The sequence below is a fragment of the Podarcis muralis genome, chromosome 1 (genome assembly GCF_964188315.1).
Source record: "Podarcis muralis chromosome 1, rPodMur119.hap1.1, whole genome shotgun sequence".
NCBI lineage: Eukaryota > Metazoa > Chordata > Lepidosauria > Squamata > Lacertidae > Podarcis > Podarcis muralis.
The window spans coordinates 28599144-28627000 of record NC_135655.1 but is presented as its reverse complement, the minus strand read 5'-3'; the positions used below and the strand labels follow the sequence as shown (position 1 = coordinate 28627000).

General features: G+C 44.8%; 1 protein-coding gene and 1 non-coding gene across 20 annotated transcripts in view; one reads left to right on the top strand and one right to left on the bottom strand.

Annotated features, from left to right (window-relative positions):
- NRXN3 (neurexin 3) overlaps positions 1 to 27857 on the top strand; it is a 1192693-nt gene that overhangs the window by 616290 nt on the left and 548546 nt on the right. The window lies entirely within an intron of this gene.
- On the bottom strand, positions 24536 to 24608 carry TRNAA-UGC (transfer RNA alanine (anticodon UGC)). Its single transcript has one exon. It is a non-coding gene; the product is annotated as a tRNA-Ala (tRNA).

Genomic DNA, 27857 nt, shown 5'->3' with positions numbered 1-27857 from the left:
TACTTAGTGCCAAGCAGTGAGGGCAGATTTGGGGTTTGCTAACATAAGGGAGGGTCTTTTAACTTCTCTCCCATTACAAGTGTTGATGCAATGCTGTCCAATTACCAGTGCTGAAGCAAGATTCAACCACCAGTCCAGTCTGTACATGACATCTTGTCCTTCGTTCCCAGAAGCTAAATGTCTTGCACTCGACTTGATGTTTCCCCCTATCCTTGTGGTGGAGTGTACCATATAAAGCAGGAGGGAAAGCCCAAGATCTCACATTCAAGCCAAGTCATGCCTGCAATCCTAACCCGAGTTCCACTTAATTCAATAGGACATACTTCTGAAGGAGACATGGTTAGGACTGCCCTGTTTGTCTCTTTGCCTTCTGTTGTATCTCTGAAGAGCTCCTTTAGGGGGCTTTATGTGACAAGATGCAAGGGCAGCATGTTCTCTTTCACATTTCTTCAGACCTTGGTTTTAGTACCCCCTGTTTCCCCCCCTCTCCCCACTAGAACACAGCTGTATCTCTGTGCACAATTTCTGAAATGGATTTTCCTGACATCTGTGTTGCTAGCTCCCCTGGGTCCTATCACTTGCAGTCATTGCTTGCTCTGCTCTCACTCTTTCTTTTGCTTTGTGTCTCTGTCTTTCTGCTGAATTAGTATCCTAATTGATACTCATTCAAATTAATATTCTCAGGAAGGGAAAAGAGGGCGGGGGAGAAAACCACAAATTTAGCTTTCACTTGCGTAAGTAACTCAGCCTGCATTTTCACTGGGTAAGCTAAAATGGGATGCATTTCATGACAAATTCACCACCACTGCCCCATAGTCCTCAGTTTGGTGAATTGTTTGGGGGAGTGCAAAATGAACAGTAATGCCACCCATTCAAAGCGAGGGCAGAAAGCATTGCCCTTCCTCTGGTTTATTTTCATGACACATTACATAGTAAAATCCGATTGGCTATGTGACATTGTCAGAAAGCCTATTCAGAATGAGGGCAATACTTCCTGCCCTCACTGTGGACTGATCTTGTGAAATTGTCACACAGGAAAATCTTAACTCTAAGATAACATGATGGTATCACATTTCATGCACGATCCTTTATTGGCTGAGATTGTCTCTGAAATGAGCTGTGTTTCATTTTGAAAATGGTGCTGAATTTGCAGGTAAGTGAAAGAAATACATGGTGAACAGAAATAAGTGTAAGCCAGAGAACTTGGTGTGTCTTCCTTAAAGGGCAGGGATGGGAAACTTGTGGCCCTCCAAGAATTGCTGGACTACAGCTCCCATAATCTCTGATTATTGTCCATGCTGGATGCAACAACATCTGGAGCTCAGTAGTCCACCTTCCTGCACAGTGGTACCTCGAGTTAAGTACTTCATTTGAACCAGAGGTCCGTTCTTAACCTGAAACTGTTCTTAACCTGAAGCACCACTTTAGCTAATGGGGACTTCTGCTGCTGTTGTGCCGCTGGAGCACGATTTATGTTCTCATCCTGAAGCAAAGTTCTTAACCTAAAGCACTATTTCTGTGTTAGTGGTGTCTGTAACCTGAAGCGTATGTAACCTGAAGCGTATGTAACCTGAGGTACCACTGTAGAGTATGGATTCTGCCTGCCCCTTGTCTTCAATGTTCTCTCCTTGAGACATATGATGTTCTAGATTTGCTGAGGAGAAAAGAGCAGATCCTTCTGTTTTACCTCAAGAGTTTATACTGATGGCTCTTTGGTCCTTGCCATGAATCAAAACAGTGTGTCAATTTCCAGATCAGATGTAGATGTCAGGCTTCAGGGACTCTGATCCCTCCCATGGTGGGCATCAAAGAATTAGATAAACAAGAAGAGTTCTTATCAAATCCTTTATTCAAAGTGAAAAGTGGCTTTCTTGCAGTAATGGTGTTGGTCCGAGTAAAGGCCCCCCCCCCCCCCATTCTACATCATCCCTATGTTGGCTGATCTATGCTTTCTGCCTCTGAGCTTTCTGTTCTCCTACTTTCTATGCCTGCCAAGTTCTGGGAGAAGGCGGGTCTGGAAGGCTTTCAAAAGACACTGAATCTGTCAGCTGTCTCTCCCCTGGTGCTTCTTCTTCTGCTTCCTGCTCCTCTCCCAATATTTCGCAGCTTCTCCCCTCTGCAGCCTCTGAAGTGTAGGCCTCAGACCAGTCCCTGACAGTAGAGGACATAACAAATATCCACAGTATGTGCTAGATTATCCAACTGCTTGAGGCATTGTAGAAGCACTTTATAAATATATTGCTTTTTGAACAAGTGATGGAGTCACTTTTTCTTTTCTTTTCCTTTTTTTTAAAAAAAATTTTTTAAAGCTTCCAGCTGAGTGCGAGAATGGAATTGCTTGTGCATTTTCCCCCCTGGGTGCCATCCAGATGGAGAAGGTTTGTAGTAATTATGCATTTTTAGCTAAACCCTGCTGTCAGACACCAGTGATATTTTTTTAATACAATAACTTGAATGGAACCAAGACGTGGGGCAGTATGCTGCTTCCCCCTCTAACTAACTAAATTCTGTTACTTGATACTATTCCTATCAAAGAATCCATGAAGCATATGAGAGTATCATTTCGGTAGTCGTCTTGAGCCAAGCTTATGAATATCCTGACTTGCCACTACTCAGAATTGTGGTATAAATTCCATGTATGCAACCTATTTGGTTAATTTAATCTTGCTGTTATTCTTTGCTGCACTTCCATATATTAGCAGAGGGACAAGCAATGGAGAAGGTGGAGCAGATCATAGATATAGTATAGAAATGTTACAGGAGAGCAATAGATATGAGACGTTCATGCACCCAGGAGGCATTCTCATGTTGTCCCTATAACACCGATGGTTTGGATAAATGGATTTTGATTTGTCATTTAATGCAGTCATTAGAAGACTATTGTTTGTTCTAGTAAATTGAACATTGAGAATTACATTGTATGGATGGTTGAAACACAAGTTGTTTGATAGTTTTAATTGATTATTTGTTTTTGTAAAGAACCTGGCTGGTATTGAAGATTTTTAGGAATGATATTGAATGGAATTCAACATTACACTATAATAAGTGTTCTGTCTGGGCAAGCATTTCCAAATGGAATTATTCCCGTTCTCCTCCACCTGTACACTGTTATGGGGCTTCTACTGATGCTCCTAGAACCATTTTTGGGGTACACACTGCTATTTTTCTAGAACAAGAGGGGCCAGAACTCACCATGAAGACCTACCTTGTTCTCTTATAATGGCAATGGTGCCCACCTGACAGATGCCGGAACTGAATTCTGGTGAAATCCATCTGAAAAGAAACCCTGGGGTACACATGGGGTGCATGGAGAGAAAGCCCAGTTGCACAGGCAAAAATGCTTCCACATGGCTTTCACTGAAGGTGATCGTTAAGTGAATCCCACCTGTTGTTTTTAATGTCTCCTGAGTAGTGAACCACTTTGAGTGCGACGTAAGAAGTGAACCTCAGTGGAGTTGATTTGACAATGACTTTCAGGTGCTTGGCATGAAGAAAGGTCACTTCATAAAGTTATCATAGCACAAAAGTGGAGAACATCAAGCCTGGTGGCCAAAGGACTCTCCTCCCTCCCCAGACCACACCGTTCACTGGCCCTGGTTCATCCTCCAAGTGTTTTTGACAGGCTGGAATGCTTCCTTGAACTCTGATAAAGCTCGTCTGGATGAAGAATAGAGAGGTTTTGTGTCAAAACTTGTTTACTGTAGAAAGGTAAAATTTGCATTTGATACTCCACCTACCACTGACATGTGATCTGTGGAAGGTTGCCCAGAAGGACACTGGCCCCTGGGTTGATAAAGTTCCCCCACCCATGCCATAGCATGTGACCTCCATTTTTCTAAGCAAGCGGCAGGCTAAACTGCTCAGCAAGAAAAACTCCCTGGTCAGTTTTCGTCAAATATTTTCCCCTCCTTCTTTCCCTGCCACTGATTTTTTTAAAAATATAAACAGAGGTCAAATGCATCTTTATTGGTGGCGCTGATGTCCCCCACCTGCATCTCTTTGTTTGTTCCACTTTAACCCCCATATGACATTCTCTGCTACCCTCAGAATTATGAACAGGGCCAAGAGTGACAGAGAAATGAACTCAGAAGCAGGTTTATGGGACTGCAGGGGACCATCTGTTAATGTAAATGTTTAAGACGAAATACATTAAGTCCTGAGAGCTGACGAGACATTTCATTTGCATCCTGCCTTTGGGATTATCCCTGGCTTTTGCCTAAGGGCACCCGAGTGTCAGTCGTGACATGGCTGCAGTTACCCTATTTAGTTTGCTGTCAGCGCAGCCTGCACATTGGGGGCTGGGAGATGCCAGTGGGGAGGGGAAGGGGTGGTCTGGAGTCTAAAAAGCATCCTCTAAGTTGGCCTCTAAATGTGCATTTTGATTTCAAAAGGGAAAGGAGGGGGGAGCAAATAGCATATGAATAATATGCTCACAAGGATTCTTTTTTTTCTTTCTTTTTTAATAGCATAATTCAAATTCATTTATTTTTGGCGTTGATTTCAACCTTCCTCCTGGCTTATCCTCGCTATCAGCACTTGAAACTGAAAACACAACAGCTTTAGGCTAGAGGATAAAAGAGCGCAATTAGGAAGGAGAAAGCCAAGGCAACTGATCTTGTTTCCTCTGTTCAAGATGTCGGATAGGACACACACTAATCCTACAGCAGACGCAAAGAGAGGGAAATAAAGTTTTAAGAATACATCCAGGCACTTGATTGTCTGCTCAACAAATCCCAGCAGGCCTGGGAAGGGTTGTTTAAAAATATCCATGGAAGATCTTTCTTGTATTTATTTATATTTCTGCTTGAGACTGAGAGTTTAAAAGAAAGCTGCATAAACTTATCTGCATTTCATGCAAGGACGCCGAAATCCCTGGCCTCATTTGGATTACTCCTGGCAAGTAAAAGGTAGCTCAGATAAAATACGTTGCAATACTTCCAGAAGATGCTTAGGCTTTGACAATTCACTGTCCTCTGTTCAAGTTTCTGCATTGTGTGCAAAGTCACCCCGAAAAAGTCATATATGTATCCTTGCCACCTGAACTTCACTTTGCATGTCTGATACAGCCAAAGAAGTGCTTGGTTGACCTTTGACAACTTCTTATTGCTATTTGGCCTTAACCAGTGGTCTTTTATGGTTGTGACAAGGATTAATAACCCTGTGGAAAGTTTCCTGTGTATTCTAGGAACTTTGCTTAGATCAAATCTCAGAACAGGGTTTCATTCTGTTCTGCTACCTCATGGCAGGGCAGACCTCCTGTCTGTCTTTTAGTTCCTGTCTTTTCCTCTGAATTGTGCATCTTGCTGCATTCAAAAGAATATAAGCAGCATTAGCATTAATTCCAAATACTTGTCAGCAAGCTTTTCCTGAGTAGAATTCAGGGGGTACAGCCGCGTGGGTATTGGTGTTGGTGTGGATCACTGGGCTGAGGGTGCATCCTTCTCTTCTCCTTTTCTCCTTGTCACTAGTTTGTCCTTTCTGCTGAGCCCAAGTGCCACATTTTCCCTTCTCTTCCTCCAGCTGGGGAAGATTGATGCATAATTAAGATCACATAGGAGATGTATTAAGACTGCAAATAGTTCAGTTCCTGCTATAAATCTCTGCTATCTATAGGAGTCATAGTAACCCTGTCAGGTGCTGGAGTGGAGAAGGTGCTAAGAACACAATGGAGTGCCACCTCTTCCTCTGTTTTTGCCTACTTTCCTCCCCATATCATGGTCGCATCACCCCATTACTGGATCTCTCCATATTTACTATAGGGAATGTGTTGATCAGGGTGGCTGATCTATGGCCCTCCAGATGTTGTTAGACTACAAGCCTCATCAGCCTGAGACAGGATGGCCAATGACCAGGAAGGAAGGGATCTGCAGGACCCTATGCTGGGTACCTCTGGTATACTTGAAGCTTTACCTCAGTATAGACTAATTCTTTTAAAAAATACAGATATAGGGAGCACCAGGAAACCCCAAAAGGGTTCTGCTGCTGTGTTTAAACTTGTCTTCTGGATACAAAAATTCTCAGCCTTGAGCAGTCAGTGCTCGGGATTTCTCCCTTGATGGCTGATAATATTTGAAGTCCTCAGGACTTCTCGTATATAATGGAACTCCAAGGAGGATCACAGGCTTCTCCACCCTTGGCAGTTCTAGCTGAGTGCAGTGTTGTCCCCTTTGTATTTCAAGTAGTCGTGAATGCTTTAAAGTGTTTTGTCCCCCGTCTGGAGGTAGCTGCTTTTGAGCAACTAGCGACACAGTTTCTAATGTTCACACTCAGATCCTTTGGGGATTCGTCACAGTGGACGACGGTGCCGCAATTACTTAGTGCCCCAACCGAGACGGGTGCTTTGTCTCTGACCATTTCCTTAACAGGGAGCGAGGAGAAGAGCATGCAAACAAGCATGAGCGGGAAGCCTATGCAAGGCGATGTTTGAAGAGCAAGGAAAGCAAGATAAGCACCTTGTGCATCTCCGCCTCTCCAGTCTAAAAGCAGCGGCTATGATTAATTTAGCAGCCTCCGCTCCTTGGAGAGGGTGTTACTCATGGAAGACTGTGACTGGGGGGGAGTGTGATTGGCTGGTCCCTGCTGTTGATACCACAAGGTTATGGAGGTGCTAAAATCCAAACAAGGATGTATTTCCCAGGGTGTTGTTGCTGCTCCAGTGAAGGAGCAGCATGTGCTAGACAAAACTAGAGGCTTCATATAGAAGTTGTCCTTACTAATCCCCAAAGGAATTTGCTGGCAGATTTTGGTTGTGGAAGGAGAAACAAAATAATAAGTAGCGGGGGAGAAAATGCTGCCAGTCATGGTCACTGTCGTGTGAGGAATCTGTAAGGTTCTGTGTTTTGCAAAGACCTTATCCTGATGCACTTTAATGCACAGTGTGAGTTCAGAGGCTCAACAAGTTTCTGAACACCATGCATGGCCTGCCCCTTTCATGCGCAGCACCTTTGGATGATTGGAACATATTGGATTCCAGCTCCTTCTTCAGTAATTTTTCACACAGCACATAGTTGAACTGTGGAACTCACTCCCATAGGGGGCATTGATGGCCACCCACTTGGATGGCATTAACAGAGCATTGGACAAATTTGGGGGGGGGGGGATAAGGCTATAAGTGGCTACAACCATGGTGGCTGCAGTCTATCTCTATGATTGGAGGGAGTGATGCTTCTGAATACCAGTTGCTGGAAACTACTGGGTGGTGGAGAGGGCTCTTGTGCTTGCATCCTGCTTGCCAGTTTCCCACAGGCGTCTGGTGGGCCACTGTGAGAACAGGGTGCTGGTCTAGATGAGCCATTGACCTGATCCGAAAGGCTCTTCTTATGTTCTCCTATCCTTTGTATGTTTTGTTTCATTTTAATGAAACTACTTCTACATGAGGGAAGCGGGTGGCGCTGTGGGTTAAACCACAGAGCCTAGGACTTGCCAGTCAGAAGGTCGGCAGTTCGAATCTCCACGACGGGGTGAGCTCCTGTTGCTCGGTCCCTGCTCCTGCCAACCTGGCAGTTCCAAAGCATGTCAAAGTGCAAGTAGATAAATAGGTACTGCTCCGGCAGGAAGGTAAACGGTGTTTCCATGCACTGCTCTGGTTTGCCAAAAGCGGCTTAGTCATGCTGACCACATGACCCAGAAGCTGTATGCCGACTCCCTCGGCCAATAAAGCGAGATGAGCGCCGCAACCCCAGAGTCAGTCACGACTGCACCTAATGGTCAGGGGCCCCTTTACCTTTTTACTTCTACATGATTGGCAACCCTGCTCTGCCCTCTTCATGTGTGAAACTGAACTGCCACCAGTTTTGTCCTGTGGCACATTGCGCACAGCTGACCAACTCATCTGTGAAGCAAATGAATGGGCACCATTTTCATCTCTGAATAGTTTGCCTGGCTGTGGCTCTTCCGATATAGTCTATTGATAGTACAACCAACAGAATGCCTCAGTGACTCTTATGACAGGGCCCTGGTTCAGAACTTGAAAAGCAACCAAACATTTAAATATGGAATTATGGTAGCACTGGAAATTTGTCCTCTAACACTTTTGGCTCTGGGTTCATGATGATCTCCCTCTAAAAATTCTAGTTCATTTGCCATGATGATTATCATGAAAACCAGCTGCCGTCTTGAGCATGCAAGACATTTGCCCAATTTCAGTGGGCTGTAGAATACATGCTTAAAGCCAAATACACATTGAATTGTTGAATCTGGCACTGAGTATCCAGTTTTGTTTGAATATATGCATTGCCGTCTAGCATTTCCCCAATGAAAATATAGGCACACTTATTTCATACCAGAAGAGAAATTAGCTCCTCAAAAGGTAGAAAGCTAACAACAGTATGGCTCTCATGGTCCACTTGGATGTGCATCACAAAGATGGCCCAAGCAAGGGGGAGGTCAGTAATTCCAGAATTCCAGGCAAGGTGGGATGAGGCAAGACAGCATTGGCACCTTGGAGAGGGACTAAGGAGTGGGTTTCATAATCATTGCTAGTGAATCTGCAGCTGAGACAGAACATACAGGTTGTATCAGCAGTTTCCTGGGGAAACAACTGACAGAAATTTATAACCTGGGCTGGGTATTCATTGACTAGAAGCCACCCCTCTCCCTTGCATACTGCATCTGGCCAGCCAAAGGGTCAGTGCCTTATTTTGAAACTGTTGGCTTTTCCCCTAGGCCCTGGGGTTACAAGCTGCAAGAATATCTCCTCAAGGCTCTCCTGATCCTTTGAGGACTCTCAGGTGGCAAAGGTGTCTCCTCTGAGCACAGAGAAATGTGGTTCAGGTATCCTTGGCTCCACATTGGGATGGATCAAGGCGTGGGTTCATCTTCTACCCCAGGCTGATGTCAAAGATTTCTGGTCTGGTGCCATGCCAGTGACCAACCCACTTTCTTGCCATTAATTTGTATATCTTTGATTCTATCTGCCTAATACTATACTTTTCAGAATGAAATAGCTCAATGCAAACTACCCAAAATTGCTATGTTCAGTACAAAAAGCAGTATTCTACCAGCCCTAAACGGGCATTCAGAGGAAGTGCTCTAGTGTTATGTAAACATCAGATGTACACCAGCAACTGGAATACATAGTGAGAAAATAAGTACAATTGAATACTATTAATATAGTTGTTTTCTTGATCATCACAATTCTGTATTGCTGGGGCACTTTGCTTTTTCTGTGCCTTAGGTTAATCTGATACCATTTTCTTTTACATGACAAAGCATTATGAATAACTCAGACTGTACAAAATGGCACATAAATTCTCTATTAGTTTTGTGCCATTTGATGTGTTATTTTAAATAAATTAACCCAGAGCGGAGGTGTGTTTGAATTCATTCCTTTCCCACTAAACTGGAAACACTTGCTCCAGCTTGGTTAAACAGTCTCTCTCCTTGGCCATCGTGGGAATTTCTTAGTGCTAACATTAACCACAGGAGGGCTCCGTTATTGTTCCCTGAAGGTAAAGACAACACAGCGAGAGCTACAAGGAGAAACTTTAGTTTAAAAATGCAAATCTCAGAAAGAAAAAGGGAGAGCGAGTTCAAAACAAAGTCTGTTTCATGCTTTGCATGTACCAAGATACAGCGGCAGGAGGAATTTCATGCAAAGCAGAATGTATTTACTGTTCGCTCTCTTTTGCATCTGAAATAATGAAGCAAGACTTGAGCAGAATGCTTCTGTAATTTAATACTGCTTGTCTACCCAATGTATTTAGGGCACCTTCCACCAGGAATTTCTCTTCTGCAAGCCCCACAGGAACAAATGGGATCTACAGAATGTGTTTCCCATCATGCAAGGGGAGAAAGTCGGGACATGCTTGTTGGGGCTGAACTTCTGAAGTCTGCTTATTTATTTATATTTATTCATAAAATGAATTATATGCTGCTCTCTTGCAAAACATCAGGGTGGTGTACAGCAAAATGGGGGGGGGTGTTTAAAAGCAATACAGAACATTCGTTGCAATGAATGGCTGCTCAAGAAAGTTTTTAACTACTACATAGGCCTGTCAGCATAAAAACGCCTTCAAGAGATGCCTGAAAGTCAAAAGCAAGGATGTCTGCCAAATCTCTGCTGGAAGAGTGTTCCACAGCATGGGGCCAGCAATTCTGAATTCCCAACTTCTGGTTGAGGCCAGTCAGACCTCTGTAACATGTAAAAACACTCTCTGAGAAAATCTCAGTGATTGATCTGGGAAATAAGGGGTTGCAGTGGTCCTTAAAGTATCCTGGACCCAATGTATTCAGGGCTTTGTATACGAGCCTGGTAGCATATGAGCAGCCAGTGAGGCTCTTTTAGAAGAGGGGTCATCCAGTCGGCCATCTGCTCTCATAAGCAGGCTAGGTGTTGCAATCTGCCCCAGCTGGAGCTTCCAGACCAGGCTGAGAGGAAGCCTGGAGAGAAGACTTCATAGTCTCCCCATGTGATTTGGAACCCTGATCACACAGGTGTCTAAAACATGAACAACAGCCTCGTCACCACAGAAGTTCAGTGACAAAGAATGCAGAGTGTTGTAGCCCCAGACCAAGAACCCTCGGAGGCAGCTGCAGTTCTGAGGAGCATATGGAGCCACTCCCATGTTTGCAAACTTTGGAGCCTGCCTCCTCTTCCTTGAGCTCCAAGGAGACTCACCACAGAGACAATAATCAGAGATAAAAATGCAGTGGAAATGGTATAGGAATATGGGGAGGAGATGACTGCTCTCTCTGTCTTCCTTGGATAATAGAATAATGGTGAGTTACATTACAGATGGATTGTGAGAAAAAGAATTTCATTTATTCTCTCTCTCTCTCTTTTAAAGAGTTTAGTAAATGCATATCCTCTCCTTCCTCCCAAAGGAGCCCAGGGCAGCACATTAAAAGCATCTAAAACAGTTTCAGTTAAAACATTCTAAACCAGTCAAAGATATTCCATCATCTGGTGATCTCAGGGAGTGCCAGGAATAGTGTCCCTCAGCCATCAGATGCCAGGGTAAACAGGAATGTTTTCCATTTCCTCCTGAAAGTCAGTGATGACAGAGGCAGACAAACTTCACCAGGGAGCGCGTTTCACAAAGGGGAACTACCACTGAAAAGTCCCTGTCATGTGTCTACACCTGCAAACCAGTCACAAGTGGTAGCACCTCCAACAAGGCATTTTCAGACATCCCTGTTAGTTTCAGTTGAATTCTCTCGTTCCAGTATTAGGTGAAATAGGAAACATCTATCGTTCTGCTTTTCTGCAAATCAACCCCCCTGCCCTCCTCTCCATCATTCCCATTTGTAGTCTGGAGAACAAACACATCAGTCCTGTGTAATCACCAAAAGTTGCTCTTTCCAATGGCTGAGCTACCTGGTGGCTTTCCTGTTAAGAGATACCTTCTGGGAGATAATGTGAGTGAAAAAGAGCCACATGGAACCCATTTTTGTAAATGGATTTTTAAACATATCTCAGGCTGAGTGCTGGTTGAATCCATTTGTGATGGATTTTTAAAGGATAGAGAGGTCATTTTGTGAGACAGACAGCAAACTGTGTGTGGCCAGGTTGACTGCTGAGACTATTCTGTACACACTGTGGAGTCAGTGAATGGGGCAAAAGCTTGTAGTGATTTGCAGGATAGTTATTGTCTTCCTACTTTGTTTATGGGCTTTCTAGTGGCAACTGACTAACTACTGTTGAAAACAGAATAGTGGACCAGAACCATTGGTGGGTATTCATTGCTAGTCCTACTCAAGGTAAACCCATTGAAGTTAATGGGCATGACTTAATAATAATAATAATAATAATAATAATAATAATAATAATAATAATAATAATAAACTTTTATTTATATCCCGCTTAGGGCAGCTAACATCAGATATATACCATTAGTATAAAATCAGACAATAATTAAATTACCTCCTTAAAAACAGGTCAAAATCAAATTAAAGTCTAATTAGAGGGCTTTCCGCAGGGTTAGGGTTGGGAGCAGTAAGTGCTCATCGGCCCAACTGTTTACGCTGATTTTATATGGGCTTGTGAGAATGCTGGGAGGCCTCTTTCATATTAGTTCTTATACGAAAAGAGAAAGGGAGTGAGGCTGAGCCCTGACCAAAGGCCTGGCAGAACAACTCCATCTTGCAGGCCCTGTGGAAAAATGTCAAATCCCGCAGGGCCCTGATCTCTTATGGCAGAGCGTTCCACCAGGCCGGGGCAGACCGTAAGGTCCTCCGTGGGGTGTACCATGAGAGGCGGTCCCGTAAGTATGAGGGTCCTAGGCCATATAGGGATTTAAAGGTTAAAAACCTGATCCTGTACTCCACCAGGTGCCAGTGCAGCTGGTATAACACTGGATGAATGTGATCCCGTGGCGAAGACCCCGTAAGGAGTCTTGCCGCGGCATTCTGCACCTGCTGGAGTTTCTGGGTCAGTTTCAAGGGCAGCTCCATGTAGAGTGAGTTACAATAATCAAGCCTGGAGGTGATCGTCGGATGGATCATCAGGGCAAGAGAGGTAAGGGACCAACTGCTTAGCACTTAGGAACCTTACTTAGGTTCATTAATTTAAATGGATCTATTCTCAGTAGGACTTAGTTGAATGCAACCCATAGAATAGCAGGGATGAATTCAACATAGTGCCGTGACAATAATTCAACCACAGTGCAAGCTTTTCAGCTTGCTGGATAAAACGCCCCCTCTACTGCCCCTGAACACAGTTCTGAGGTTTCTCCTGCCCCCCCAGCCAACTTTGGGGGGTACAGGGGGAGGAGAGGGGGAAAGCTCCTGCTAGCAGGACACATTAATTGAATCCACCCCGCAGATTCAAAAGAGACTTCAAAGTTCGTCTAGTGCAACCCTTTACCCCACCCATCTGGCTGGGTTTCCCCAGCCACTTTGGGCGGCTTCCAACAAAATAATAATAATGTAGGAAATTCACTACTATAGCATCTCTGATAGAGGGCCATACAGTCTCTGCTTCAACACATCCAGCAAAAGAGAGCCCATCACCTTCTGAGGCAGTCTGTCAAATAGTAGGTACCTTCGGGAAGGTCTGCCTAACACCATTTCCTTGTAATTTGAAGCTTTGGTAGAACAGAAAACAAGTTTGTTCCATCACCTATGTGACATCCCTGCAAATATTGAAATATAAGTAGCATATTGCTTCATAATTGTATCTTTTCTAGGCTAAATATATCCAACTCATAAAATCACAGAGTTGGAAGGTATCCCAGTGGTCATCTATTCCAACCCAAACTCCTTCAACCTTTCCTCAGAGGACTCATTCTCCGGTTCCGTCAACTAGCTGGATCCTTGAGCTTCTCCAGAAAAGCTTAAGTTCTTACATGTATTCACAAGAATGCTGATCTCCATCATGAAGTGTTTGCAAGAATCTCTTTGTGCTCAGAGACCAGCAGAACTCCCAGTCCCAGAAAGAAAACACGACAACCACTGCCCCGAGTGGAGAGATTGCCCTGTTGCGCTTGACATTTGCAGATGTTTTTATTTATTTTGCGCAGTGTGCTATAGTTTGCAAAACCGGCAGGAAGAGAATGGTATAAGGAAAATGTCACACTACAAATCCTGGTGGCCTCTGAGTTTACCTGCCTCCCCTTTTAGCATTTTGGTTGGGCAAGAAAGTCTCAGGAGATGGCTCTCTTGAGAGAGGATTCATGCACACTCAGATAGGAGTGCAGGATTAGACTGCAGCTGTGTGAGAGAGAAAGAACTACCCATTATCTGATAACGTTAAATGACACGGGGAGAGAGATGCTGAAAGCTGCCTGGGAATAATTGGAAATTGCCAGTGGCTATATCTCCAGTTGAGATGGTTGTTTTTGTGATGTTTCCTTGAGCATTACATTAACTTCTCCTGTGCTTCGCCTAATGGTGAGAGTTGGGAGCCTAGGGTGGAAAGTTTAGGAATTGGATGAGAGAGCTTGCAGGGCTAGGATTCCTGAGCACAGCTGTTTTTGGAATGGAGTGTGTAATGCCGAGATAAGACTCTGGATATGTTAGAATGCCTGGAACACAAAATACCACTGACACAGGTTCTATTCCATGGATGATCAGTAATCTGTAAGGACAGAACTATGTATTCAAACTCAAGCAGTTCCCACCCCACATCCCATGCTTGCCACAGTGTAAGTGTGTGTGTGGTGTTTGCCAAGATGAATCAGCAGTAGGAAGGTTTCACTGTTCCCTGTTCACCAATTCTCCCTTGAGACCCTTCCTCCAAGCTGTATTTTCCCCATCCCTCTATCAGATGTCTCAAAGATCAGAAATAAGCCTGGGGCATCTCCAAGGTAGAATCAGTGAGCTGAGAGAGGGCTAAGCATCCTAGCAACCCATCAATTATTCCCTGCCAAATGCTTTTCCTACCTCCACTTTATCATTAACCAACAAACTCATATTTGATGAAGGTGAGGTCCAATTCTCCCCTAAATTCCCCATGAAAGGTCAGGATCCTGATATTTGAAGCTTCCTGAGAAAAAGCCTAACTAAGTTTCTACCACTTATGGTTTCAGGCAATTAGTAAGAAAGAAGTGATTCATGGGAGCATAATTGCTGGTTCCTTCAAATGAGTGTAATCTTCCAATTCATATCTTTAAAAGCATAAAGAGGTTTGTAGTCATGATGATTATAAAATGGTTGCGACCTGGATAAAACTTTCAGCAAGTTGTGGCTGCAAACTCTTGTGCCCCAGAAACTAAAATGCACCTTTCTGCCACTGCCCAGATGGGGAAGCTAATGTGATCAGTGAAGTTTATTATGGGATAACTAATCTGCATTAATGAGTTTTGAGTATTTATCCTCAAAAATAGAATCTGTATGTTATGCAAAATAGAATAGATAAAAATGTGCAAATAGATTTCATTTGTATGGATTTATAGATTTAATTTTAATTTTGGTGCAAAGTGTAGCATGTACTGGTATAGAATTTCTACTTATTTCTTTATCATTTTCTTGTGGCACACAGTATATGCAGTTCTTGTTATAACTGAAATTGGTAGCTGAAATTGTTTGAACTCTTGTGTCTTCCCAACCCCTCATTGCTTAAATGTGCAAGGAATCCAGTATGAATTTCAATTTTGGCATTCGCCCTGAACAAAACCAGTGGGTCTTTCCATGAAGTGGGCTAAAAACACACACACAGTGGTACCTTGGGTTACATACGCTTCAGGTTACATACACTTCAGGTTACAGACTCCTCTAACCCAGAAATAGTACCTCGGGTTAAGAACTTTGCTTCAGGATGAGAACAGAAATCATGCTCCGGCGGCACGGCGGCAGCAGGAGGCCCCATTAGCTAAAGTGGTACTTCGGGTTAAGAACAGTTTCAGGTTAAGAACGGACCTCCGGAACCAATTAACTACTTAACCCGAGGTAACACTGTGCAGGAATCTGGTGTATACATCTGAATTGGGACGATGTGATTAAAGAGGCCATTTAACTACAAAATGTTGGAATGTAATCATTACTAAAGGTGCTGTGGCAGACAAGAACACTTCAAGTTGCTATCCTGTTGTTGTTGTTTTCTTACCTACCCTTCACCAGAAGGTTTTCAGGTTGGTTATAGCATATAAAACGCAATAAAAACAGTGAGAAGCAGCCCCACTAATAAACCCCAATTCAATAATCTATATTACAGGAAGGACACCAAAATCAATATTTTGGTTTTCAAGCACCATGGTAAACAGATGCATCTTCATCAACCAGGAGAACCTGTGATGAGGTCTTGCCACATGCATTTCCGTGAAGAGGGATTCTCCCGTTCATGCGCCTGTCACAGAGAAGACCCTCTCACAAGCTGCCACCCCCTACCCTAAACCTCTGAGATTGGTGGGCCCATCCGAAGGGTGTCCTCCTCTGAACATAATCCCTAGGCTGGTCCGCAGGGAAGGGGGCCCTCTTTTCAGGTATTTGAGATTCAGGTCAATTAGGGCTTTAAACATTAATGTCAGCTCCTTAAATCGGAAACCAGTGCAGCTGCTTCACAGCAGGTATTATATGTGTTCTTGCAGCCATTCCCAGCAACAGCCTAGCTGCTACATTCTGCACCAGTTGAAGCTTCTGAACCATTTTTAAAGGTAGAACACATTGCAGCCAACATTTTTTCGAGGAAGCACGGGACTTTATCTCCTTGCCAGTGCCCTCCTGCAGTCAAGTACTTATAGAATCGTAGAACTGTGGAGTTGAAAGAGACCCCAGGGGTCATCTGGATCAACCCCTAAAGAATCCCTGACAGGTGACCACAGTACCTGCATTTAAAAACCTCCAATGAAGGAGAGCCCGCCACCTCCCGAGGGAGTCTGCTCCATTCTCAAACAGCTGTTACTGTCAGAAAGTTCTTCCTCAGAGTCTCCTTTCTTCCCTCTTTTCCCTTTCTCCTCTTCCTGGGGTTTGGTTTCTTCATTTAAAGGCAGAAGAGGGTCTCTGCCCCACAATAACAGAAAGGCTTGCTCTGCTAAGCTACTGAGAACACAGTGGCTTATCAATGATGTTGGCAGGGACTCGGACACCGTCATGTGATTACAGGGTCCTTCTAGGCAGGACTGTCTGGGGTAGTCCAAGTTGTGGGGAGGGTCTCAGTTCACAGAGACCTCCTGGAGAGACTGTCAGTTTCTGGCAGAGATTCTCAGCTGGAGATGCAAGAAATGTCCATCAAACAGGCAGCCTGGGAGATCCTGCAGCTGCTTGCCTGCAGCTGCTAATCCAAACCCCAAACAGCCTAGGCGTTAAGGTTGGTCTTGGTGAAATATCTTTAAGAGCTCCCTTAAATGGCAGCTCCCCACTGCTAATGCATGGCGTTTAGCATGAATTATTTTATTTATTTATTTAGCAAAAAGAACCTATCATCATCTGTCATGTCACTATGTCCCAAGAGGACAGGCTAATCTATCCTGAGCGCAATGCTGCTGTCACTGATTTGTGCTTGGTGAGGGCTGGTGATGTTCAGATGCACCTCAGTCGCTTCAGATTTGCCACATCCCCTTCTCTCTCTCTCTCTCTCTCTCTCTCTCTCTCTCTCCCTCTCCTCCCTGGCCTCCCAATTGGCCTCATAGGAGCCTCTCCATCTTCCCAATTGCACTCAAACATGTGCCTTTTTTCCTTTTGGCATCCCTCTACCTGTTGTGCTGGAAAGCCACGTCCTGCTGATCTGCAGCTAACCGGGTGGGGGTGACTTTTGCTTCACTTGAAGTGCACTGGAGTGTGAAAGAGCAAGGCCACAGGAGGGCAATTCTGGAACCCTGCAGGCCACACACAGACACTGACTGTCAGCACTTCCCAGTTAGTGCCACTAGATGAGCAGCAGTTTCCACTGAGCTATCTATATCCCGGACGCTTCTCCAAGAGCCCGCACAGGGGAAAGTCACAATGGCAGAGACAAGTTCATCTGCCTTGTTCTTCTCTGGCTGTCACCGGCTTACTGCTTTCCCCTTGTCTCCATTTCTCCTGTGTTGCAATTGTCTTAATTTAGCCTGGGCAATTTGCAGACCCTTTAAATCTGCCAGTGCGAGAGCTATACTCTCCATTTTAAAGCTAATCTCTGCCCTTTTCCTCTAGGTTTGCTGTGTTCCATTTTTATCTAAGGGCTAGTTCCAATACCATTTCTCCCCCCCCCCCCCAAACTATGCCTTTAAGCTCTTTTTAAAGATGTACAAATGAAAACGAAGAGAAAATGGCTGCAAAATCTAAGACCTTGAAAGCTGGAATGAACAGAAGTGGTGAATTAGCCTCGTCACTCAAAACAATTATTTATTTATTTATTGCATTTTTATACCACATTTTTCTCCAAAGAGCTCAAGGTGCCTTATGTTGTTCTTCACCACCTCAATTAATCTCCACAACAACCCTGTGATGTAGGTTAGGCTGAGAGGCAGTGAGTGTTCCCAGGGTCACCCAGTGAGCTTCAGAACTGAGTGGGGATTTGAACCCGGCGTTCCCAGATCCATCACTCTAAGCAGAATACCACATTGTCCTTCAGCCAGCTGCATGTATTTGCCGCACAACTAATCATTGTGCAGATGACAGGGCTGGTCGTCTTCTCTCTCCTTTCCTCTACAAAACTTGGCTGGGGAGGGGAAACGAGAGCAAGAAAAGACCCACAGGTCCCTATCACTCCCTTTAAGGGGTCTCAAAATGGCTAACAATCTCCTTTCCCTTCCTCCCTCACCACAAACACTCTGTGAGGTGAGTGAGGCTGAGAGACTTCAGAGGAGTGTGACTGGCCCAAGGTCACCCAGCAGCTACATGTGGAGGAGTGGGGAAGCGAACCTGGTTCACCAGATTACGACTCCACCGCTTTTAACCACTACACCATGCTGGCTCCTGGCTAGTGAGGGATGATAGGAGTTGTAGTCCAACAACTTCTGGAGGGTCCACATTGGCTACCCCTGCTGTAATGTAACTTAAGGATATGTTAACTGCAATGATGCATTTAGCATCACATGTCCTTTTGGCCAAAGAACTATGTGTGTGCAACTGCAATCATTGCACGTTCTTCCCCCATTTACCCAGCTTCCATTTCTCTCTGCTTCCTCCGTTGTCTCTTATGACATTGTCTAGATTGAAAACCCCTTGGGGCAAAGACCTTCTGCACTTGTAGAGGCTCCTGTGCATTTTGGACCTCTGTGAGATCAGGAGGCTCCCTGCCCCAAGGCAAGCATATCTGTGCATGCGCTCCCTTCCCCATATGCTTATTTAAGCCCCAGTGTGAATGGCTGAGTGGGGCTAAAGTGTGGTGCCAAACTTTTCAGGCATTAGTTTGGTGAGTGTCTGCTGCAGAGCAAGAGAGCAGGTCCAGAACACAAAGTAGGACTGAATCGGTTTGTATAGTTTGCATAGTAATAGGCTTATCAACAAATAGTATTAAAAAAACCACACACGAAATGGGGCAACAATATTGCAAATAAATCCACATCAACAACTGTATATATAATAATGTCATAAACTAATGCAAAAGGCTAATGATGCATACAGTTACAGATCTATAAGAGTTCTAGGAGACAACAATATATTTAAGGAAAAAAATGAAATGGCTTCCAACTATATGTCAATATAATAATGATAGTGGCCTGCATTTGTATAAGGGCTACCTCCTAGAACCTTTACATTTGTGGCTTTATGGATCATTAGCTTTTCGTATTGCTTTGTTGTATTGTTAGAGATACAATTGTTATAAACAGCTGATATGAAATCACTTGCAATATCAGTCCTTTTTTGTGTGTATTTTGGTAAGAACATAAGAAGAGCCTGCTAGGGCCCCTCTGGTCCATCATCCTGTTCTCACAGTGACCCAAAAGATCCCCAGGGGAAGCCTGAAAGCAGGACCTCTGCACAACAGCACACTCCCCACAACAGGGATGGACTGTGGTATTTCAACTTTCAGCAGCACCCTGTGCAAGGCCAAAATTCAACCCCCATCCCCGCCTCTCGCCTTCTGTTCTGCTCAATTCACTGTGTCATTGTTGTGATGTCCTGCGCTGCCCCCTCGGTTCAGCGCCCAGTGTGGTAGAACTGTTGGGATACTGCCAGGGAGACAGAGGCATCAGGCAGGCCCCCAGTCGTCTCCGGATGATCACCGGTCTCCTGTGGAACAGCATCAGTCAGTTAGCGACACGAGCCTCAGAGACATTCCAAGACCTGTGCACATCCTTTCAACAGAGTCTCCACAATGAAAGATTCAGACAGGAGAGCATATTTACAGCTTTATTCAACGTAGTTCAGAACAAAGGAAAAACATGACTGCTTGCCTCCGTGTCCAGGAAAACAGCCAGAACAAAAGATATATAAACATGGAAGTTCCCAGAGAGCTGGAAGTAAACAGGCATGTGACACACAACACCCTTTTAAGGTGGAATGGAACTATTTCCTAACAAGAACCACTCATGCTGCCCTAAATCTGCCTCTTTTGACAGGCATACTGCCTCCAACAGTGAAGGCAGAGCGTAGCCATTGTGGCTAACCTTCCAATATTCAGCTTCATTGGATTTGCCCAACTTCCAGTGTGATGGGAGAAGGAGAAAAACTTTTCTCTGTCCATATTCTCCAGGCTGCGCATGATTTGAGGCACTTCTACCATGTATCCTCTCACCTTTTCTCTAAAGCAGAAGGCCCCAAATGTTTTAACATTTTCCTTCTGTTTATGCTACTGCTGCAGATAACATTGCCATCAGGGCAGATATTCACAAAACTGCGCTTCTTGTCTGCATACATAACATGTTTATGTCTGCACATACCAGGGCTGTGACCTCTCATGTGCAGAGTTCAAAAGTCCTTGGAGAAGCACAATCACCTGGGCACTGTGAATGATCCAAGATTGTCAGTATGGGTGCTTAGATGAGAACAACCAATAATTTCTCTATAAAAACTGAGGCAGAAATTGCTCTTTCTCAATCACAAGCTCCCCAGCAAACTCTGGATCTTGATTGTGTGAACAAGCCTTTTCCTGTTTGGGAGTTAGCTATCTGAGCCACTCGAAAATGGCTTTAGGAGGTCAGCTGCACTGGGTCAAGGGGTTAATCTCCCATGCTTGATTTCGTTTTCCTCCTGTGCATTATTTACCCCTTCCTGGGGAAGCTGCAGGAAATTTAATGCTGAGAGAGAGAGAGAGATTAGCAGTCTTGTCAGGAAGACAGCAGATGGCCCAGGGCTGCAGCCCAGTCTGTAGAGAGAAGCTCCCTGGGATTCCAGTGCCGATTTTTTGTTGTTGTTGCTGCTGTTGTTATATATCTGTATGTTTGCAGAGAGATAATTGCACCCAATGATGGAGTTTGCTTGCCCCATCTTTTCAATCCTGTAGTGTGACTGCTGCTCTATTTTCTACTTGGCTGGGCTTTACTGCAGACCTGTCGAGCCATAGCTCACTCTGATTGATTTTTCCCCCTTTTCTTCTTTAAGAAAAGAGATTGCCAAAAGCTGGCGTTATGGCAATGCAGCCAAAATGCATAATTAGAAGAAGTCAGTGGGAAAGGGGGGAAGGGAACACCCTCTGGGCAGACCAAGCTGTGCCCGCCCTACCTTAGCCACTGCTTTCTTTGCCTCTTGTGAGCTAAGAGCTCTCCCAGATGGTGGCTTCGCATTCTCTTGGTTTGGCACTGCAGGCAGGTCCCTTGCTCTAGAAGACCTCCAAACCGATTGCGGGAAAGGTAGCCATGCATCAAAAGGTGTGCATCCCTTGAGAGGCAGCCACCCTCTGCTTGGAGTCAGACCACACCCAGCAGGAAGAGACAAGGAATTATTGAATATCTTGATTCTAGTTACAGTGAGCAAGGAACCACACACTGATTTCGGCTCAGTGTCATTTCATTATCTGCTGCGCTCTGAACAAGATAGGGCATCCTGGCTGGCGATGCTGGCAGAGTCCACAAATTGCAGGCTCATCACATAACTCTTCACTGCTTGTCATACTCATTATTGTTACAAGTTGGGCACCCTTACTAGAAATTCTTACACTCTTTGTAATTAATAATGTGATGTATTTTGAGCGGATCTCCTGCTTATGCACCTGCTGGGTTTGCATTCATCAAATGAGGCTGGCAAGGTTCTGGCACATGCTCAGAATTCGATGGCTCTAACCCCTTAGTCAATCTGGATTTGAGAAATCGTCCTTCCTCCCTTTCTATTAGTTGCATTTTAGTCTAGTCTTAGTATTTTCGTGGATTGGTGGCTGCTGGCTTCCTGATTCCAATCCAAATTCCACCCATTCCCGCAATTCCCGCTTCTACCAAGAGCCCATGATGTCGCTGGCATTAGTCTTCACTTCCACATGGAGACAATGATTGGGGGTGGGATAAGAAATATAAGAAGAGCCCTTGCAGATTAGACCAAAGGTTTATCTATTGGCCAACCAGATGCCCACAGAAAGCCCCAAACCAGGACCTAAGTGCACTAGTGACTCCAAGCAGCTGACATTCAGAGGCATGCAAGCAGCCACTGTTATCCTCCATGAACTTGCCTAACCCCCTTTCAAAGCCAGCCAAATTCACCTCTTGTGGGAACAAATTCCAAAGGTTAACTATACACTGTGTGAAAAGGGCTTTATTCTCTCTGTCCTGAATCTTCCAACATTTCAGCATCATTGGCCAACCCAAATTCTGGTATTATGAGTGAGGGAGGAAAAATATCTCCTGCCCACTTACTCCACACCTTATATAATCTTATATACCTTAACCATGTCCTCCCTGATTCACCTTTTGCCTAAATTTTTACAATCCCAAACGTGGCAACCTTTCTTCATAGGAATGTTGCTCCAGCTTTTGTTTCATTTTGATGGCTGTTTTCTGAACCTCTTCCAGCTCCACAATATCCTTTTCATGGTGTGCTGGTCAGAACTATACAGTTTCTGAGTGTGATCGCACCATACATTTGTATAACGGCATTATGCTATTGGCAGAACAGAGGATGTGCAGCACTGAAGCAAGTTCAATGGTAGCTGCTTTCTGCCCGACGGGGGAGACAGACATTGCCAATGCCAATGCCACTTGAGCTGCTGGTGCCTCCTGATTCTCCAATTCCCAGCATCCAATCATGGGCTCTCCATTCCAGGATTTGTGAGGCACAATGAATTTCTGCCCAACCTGCACTCACACTAATGCTCCCAAGTGGCATAGAGAGAGTATACGTGCACCAAAACATTAAGGGCAGAATTAAGACTCTAAAAATTAGGTCTCTGTAGTAAAATGGTAATTGGTAGTCCAAATTGCATTTGAGCTGGAAGGAAGGTGTTGCACATCATTAGTATTGATCATTAAAGTCAGCATCTATCGGTCAGAAAGGAGCTCCAATTCCCCAGGGATAACAACCACTCAAATATGCAGTTTGCACAATGGGACCTTCCTGATATGGTTACTTACAATAGTATACACAGAAGATGCCCTTGTTTGTTGGGTCATCATTATCAAGGAATCATGGTTATTGTGTGTTAATTGATTTATAAGCTAGTGAAGGCTCTTTGCTGGGATTGATTCCGGTGATTACCAATCCTACAGGGCAGTTTGTGAAGACAATTGATCTTAAAGAGATAGATAAGCATGCTAAGAAAGGTGCCCAGGTTGACTCTGTGCATGGAGAGACAGTTTCCTCCTAGGCAGACTTTCCTGTGACTTCAAACAATTAGTGGCAGGCAACACTCAAACAGGATTCAACTGAAAAACTTTCCAGAAAGTCTGACATCCATAGAGGATGCCAGGTGTTTTGGGGAACATTAGAATCCCCAGGCTCCTTGGCACCAGTTATACTGCTGTGCTAGCATTCCAGTAGGTGTCTCCTGCCTCTGCTGCTGTTGCTGTACTCAATCACATGTGGTAGAACAATTTCTGTTTACAAAATATTTAGTATCTCCAGAGTTCCCTTGCATATAGGAAACTGACTTTCTAAAAGGCTGCCCAGAACTTTTACTGCCCGGGGCAGCGAAAGAAAGAATCAGTTTTGCTGGAAGTTAATAATAGCATTTTGCTATTATATGAAGTACCTTAAAGACTTAAGTTGATTTAGATCTTGTTGATCTAGTTAATGCTGACAAGTTGACTTTGCACTGGTTCCTTTTAACTGGATTGGATCAGGGATTAGGATAAACCATCTGCAAGCATTCTCAGTTGGCTGAGCAATTATCGCTTCAGCCAGACTCGGGCAATAGATTTGAGGCAGCAATGAGGAGATTGCGGGGGGGGGGGGGATGCAGAGAAATACACTCTAAAGGAAGAAAGATACTTGCATTCCTGTGTGACTCTTTGGTTGGGATAAGTACACCTGGCAGAGTAAGTGCATTGACACAAAAGGGGGTTGGCCCTTCTGTACCAACTTTATTAGGAAAAGAAAGAGGAGAGAGAGAATTGGGGTCGGAAGAGAAAAGGGGCAGTTAAAATATTGCATCTTTCTATTTCAGAAGGCATAAATCTCTCAGCTCAGAAAGGGATGTTGTGTGCGCATGAGGGAAGGAGGGAGAGCATTAACGCTAATGCATCACAGTGGACAGGTCATTCCGCTGAACGCAGCTCGGCTCCTGAGCGTTTGGAGATTAGAAGCGGCAATAATTTCTGGCTGCCCTGCTTTATGTTAATGTGGCAGCTTGCGGTTGTATATTTCTGCTGAGAGGGCCACTTCTGCCATGTTTAATTATAACTGCAGCAGCAGCATCAAGGGCCCCTTGCATTGAGAGCAGCCTATCGCTGGTTTAGACGGCCATCCAAACAAAGTACAGCTTGACTGCTGCCCTGGGCAGGGAAACTCCTGTTCATTTGCTCTTAATGTGTGGGGTTTGAAGCAGGTTGCAGATGTGGAGTGCAAATTAAGAGGGAAAGTTTACAGGAATCCTCAGATTCTGTTGATACACACATCCTAGTGTACTGAGCTGAAAGGAGTTCCTGCTTGCTCAGGTATGGCCCCTTTTGGAAGAAGGTCACTGGAGATGCTTTGTAATATTACAGGTGTTTGTGTATATATACATAGATGCATATAGACACAGCATAAAGACACCAGCCGAAGTCCACTGGGTAAGAAGACCCCTGGCTCCTCTAGCTCAGTATTATCTACACACTAACTGGCAGTGGCTCTGCAAAATTTCAGGCAGGGAGTATCTCCCAAACCTGCCTGGAGATACCAGGAATTGAACCTGGGACCCTCTTGCATGCAAAGCAGACACTCTACCACTGAGCTACAACCCCTTTCCACTGCTCCCACGTCAGATTCCCAGGGAGACAGGCTGCACCTTAAGATGTGTACAAGGCCCACACTCAATTCTCTGTCTCTTTCCCTGTCTCAATCAAATAGCAGCCTGTTGCCCCTTCCCTCTGACTAGCCAAATCAAAGGCAGGATGCCTCCCAGTGTCAGCTTCTGAGGAACAGCAACAGGAGCTGTGAACTCATAACTTGGAAGGGACCCTGGGAGCTTTTGTTTGTCCTCAGCAAGTGGTTCTCAAAGGCATATTCGCTTTGAACATGGTCCTTTGTCTATCATAGTAATAGCTATAAAGGTAAAGGTACCCCTGCCCATACGGGCCAGTCTTGACAGACTCTAGGGTTGTGCGCCCATCTCACTCAAGAGGCCGGGGGCCAGTGCTGTCCGGAGACACTTCCGGGTCACGTGGCCAGCGTGACATCGCTGCTCTGGCGAGCCAGAGCCGCACACGGAACACCGTTTACCTTCCCGCTAGTAAGCGGTCCCTATTTATCTACTTGCACCCGGGGGTGCTTTCGAACTGCTAGGTTGGCAGGCGCTGGGACCAAACAATGGGAGCGCACCCCGCCACGGGGATTCGAACCGCCGACCTTTCGATCGGCAAGCCCTAGGCACTGAGGCTTTTACCCACAGCGCCACCCGCGTCCCAAAAAGTAATAGCTATACTGTAACCAAAATAAATAAATCAATTTCAGGCCCCCCCCCACCTTTCTTCCCAATGATTCTTTCCACCTGTAATGCTCATGGCAGATATCCATTTGCACAGTTGCCTGATCTCACGCAGAGTCTGGGAGGAGGAAGGTGAAGGGAAACTCCTTCTCAATTTCACACTGTTTAGAGTTACTTCCATGAGCTCAATGATGTGCTACATATTTTCATCCATGTGTACATGGAAAAACCTGATACAATCAGAATCCAATTTGATTATCCCCTCCCACCTGTGCCCCTTTGAGAGCCACCACATAAACACAGAATTATTTTTGGCATTTCCATATTGGTAGGCCAAGGAAACCCTGCCGGTCCTCTTCCAGTGATGGAACCCAGGGTTGCTCCAATTTTCTGCATCAGCCATTGACACAGCTTAAGGATTTATGTCAAGTAAGAGCTCCTCTGCATTCGCAGAAAAATAATGTGCAAAATCACACTACAGAGGTGTAGTTTCTTTCTCTCTCTCTCTCTGACTCAGATTTGAAATAAACATACTTAATGGGAACTGTGGCTTGTCAACCTGGAAACTGCCCTGCTCACCTGCCAAGACTCTTATCCATGCTTCCAAACATGTAAGGAGAGAAGAGAATTCATGGTGCTCCCACAATTATCCAGTGCCTCAAGCCTCTTCTTCAGGGTTCCTTAGTTTGCTCCAGCAAAGAATCTGTGTAGCCCTGGATAGAAATGGCTTGCCAAGTAGGCTTCATACAAATGCTAAACAGCATTGATGATTATAGCAAGTCTTGCATAACACTGAAGGCCCATGGCAATGGAACGGAGAGATGTAGGTGCTTGTCGTTAAATTTTACTTGTTGCATATTCCTGTTTGTCTGAATTCTGAAAGATTTTGAAAATATCACCTTTGATGACTTTTAACCCCATACTTCAGTAAAATGATTTAAATCTCCAAATACTCCCCCTCCCCACTGGTATTGGTGTAGGAGAAGGAAGCAGCATGGTGGACTTCTGGCATTACCTTTACAAGGTGAGGAGGAGCTGTGTTGCAATGACTGTGCTGCAAAGGCAACTATGAGGCAGGACCTGCAGGCAGAGTTGACACAGGACTCCCCATCAGTGCCTGAGCAAGAATCCCAGCACCCAAAGCTTTGTTTGCTGAGAGAAACATCTCAAAGACTTGGGGCATCTGAAGCAAGACACATGGGGCTTGATGGGTGTTCCTTTGCATTGTCACTGCATGACTTGCCACTGAGTCTTCATCCTCCCGCTTCACCTTCTCTGATCTCATCCCCCCAGTAGAAAGTGGGGGAGAAGGAAGCAGCAATGAGGCAGGACTCATCCCTTTGGCACCTGGTACAACCCTGCTCTTTCTTTCTGCTTCACGACTCTGCAAACACCACAATAAGCAACGAGTTGAGACACGAAGGGGCTGGTCTAAGGGTGCTATATCTGTGCCAGAAATAAGTGCACACTTTGCCTATCTCCTAACAAGAGGCAATTGAAAGTGATATGAATCCTGAGGCTACAAGGCTGCCTTGGGCAAAGCTTGCTGTTTGTTACTAGGTCATGCAGCTGCAAGATGAGAATGAAGAACAGAGGAATTGCCTTGCTAGGTCAAACCAGAGGCCTGTCTAGTCCCAAACTCCATATCTAGCAGTGGCCTACAGTACCATTTGGAGCAAACACTGAATTATGTTGTCTTCTGATGCAGGCAGAACCTACCGTTTTCTATAGTAAAAGTATACCAAATGTGTGTTAATAGCAATAAAACCTAAGCTACCTAACCTTGCTGCTCCCTTCTTCCACCCCCCTCTAGATTTCTTCTTCCCCACTTCACTCCCCAAATGAGGAATGGTAAAAGAGATTGTTATGCAGTGCTTGTTTTGGTTAGAATAAGTACAGTAGTCCTGCACTGTGCAAGCATTTGATACAAAATTAATGCTTTTCTTGCTAAATTTATAATTTATAAAGAGTTTCTGAAGTGCTAAAATTGCTTAAAGGGCTTTTTCAGGGGTGGAGGAAACTTGCCAGTCAGATTTATGTCACACAGGCCATTTCAAGGAACAAATCTTCCAACCATAACCTAAGGTGGATTGTGAAGGTAGCAGACGTATTGGAGTCTACTGGGAGTGGCTTTGGCAGACTGAAAGTTGCATAGCACAGGAGGAATTTGAGCATGAAGTAGTGGATTCTCTCACATCCCACTGCTGTAGTCACTTTGTGTTCTCTTTAAGTGTGAAAACTGAGCAATACATGGCGTAAGTGACGCTGCCTCATACTGAGTCAGACCATGGGCTCATCTAGCTCACTTCCATTTACTGGAAGTTTCTCCCATAGCTCAGTGGTGAAACAAGTGCTTTGTGTGGAAAAGGTTCCAGTTGCAACCCTTGGCATCTCGGAGGAGGGTTGGGGGAAAACTCCTGCCTAAAAAAACTGGTGAGTTAATGCCAGACATTGAACTCCAGGGGTGAGAAACCTCTGGCTCGCCATATGCTGTCAGACTCCAACTTTGATCAAAAGCAGTCAGCGATGGGCAAACCTATCAAATTGAATTTGGCTCAGTTGCTCG